Here is a 947-nt window from a genome sequence, read left to right on the forward strand (position 1 = left end):
CTGGAACTGGCTATATAGATCAGGTTTGCTGTGCACTCACAGACATCTGCTGGACTCTGACTCCTGAGTGCTGCAGTTAAAATGCCTGGTATACTTACAATGTTTTAGGAGTTGTTTAATTATGGAAGCTACATAAGTAAGTTTATGTCCAATTCTGTGTATTTATTATGATTTGTAACATATACATATCAACCAGTCAGCAGATAAATATTTCACAAAACATACCTGGTTCAAAGATATGGAAATACGGTGGCTCGTGGCTATATTGCCAGCTCTTGGGAGGCTGAAATAGTCCCAGGATAGCCTGGGCTACATAGTAAGATCTAGGCTAGTCTGGACTAAGAATGAGACCTGGTCCCAAAGTAAGCAAGCAAACAAACAAAAATTACATTTGGAAATAGTTCATGTGCCCTCCAGGATGGTAAGTCACAATTGTTATTGAAAGGGAGTAATCAGTAGCCGGTCTTCTTATAGCTCTGTGAGGCTGTAGTTTAAGTCCTTTATTGGGAACTGGTTATTTAGACCAAACAAAAAGACTGCTTTTGCAGTGTTGATAGTGAACCTGGGGACACACACACACACACACACACACACACACACACATGCACGACACCATTCAACTGAATTTTGACTGTCTTAAACTACTCTGCTCTTAAGTTCTCCCAGGTAGTCACGTTGTTCAGAGTATTTCTAAGGCCAGGTCAGTACAAACCTGTAATTCTAGTTACTCAGGAGGCTGAGGCAGGAGGATTGCAGGTTCAAAGGCTACCTGGGCTACAGAGTGAGGTTAAGATCAACTAGGGCAACTTCTGTGAGATCCTGTCTCAAAGAAAAGGCAGAGAAAGGAAGGGGACTGGGTAATTAGTTCGGTGGTAGAGCATTGCCACGCACACTCGTCTACTCCAGTCACATCCAAAATATCGGGGATAAAATCCTGATAAAGGATA

The sequence above is a fragment of the Mastomys coucha genome, unplaced genomic scaffold, assembly GCF_008632895.1.
Source record: "Mastomys coucha isolate ucsf_1 unplaced genomic scaffold, UCSF_Mcou_1 pScaffold6, whole genome shotgun sequence".
Lineage (NCBI taxonomy): Eukaryota > Metazoa > Chordata > Mammalia > Rodentia > Muridae > Mastomys > Mastomys coucha.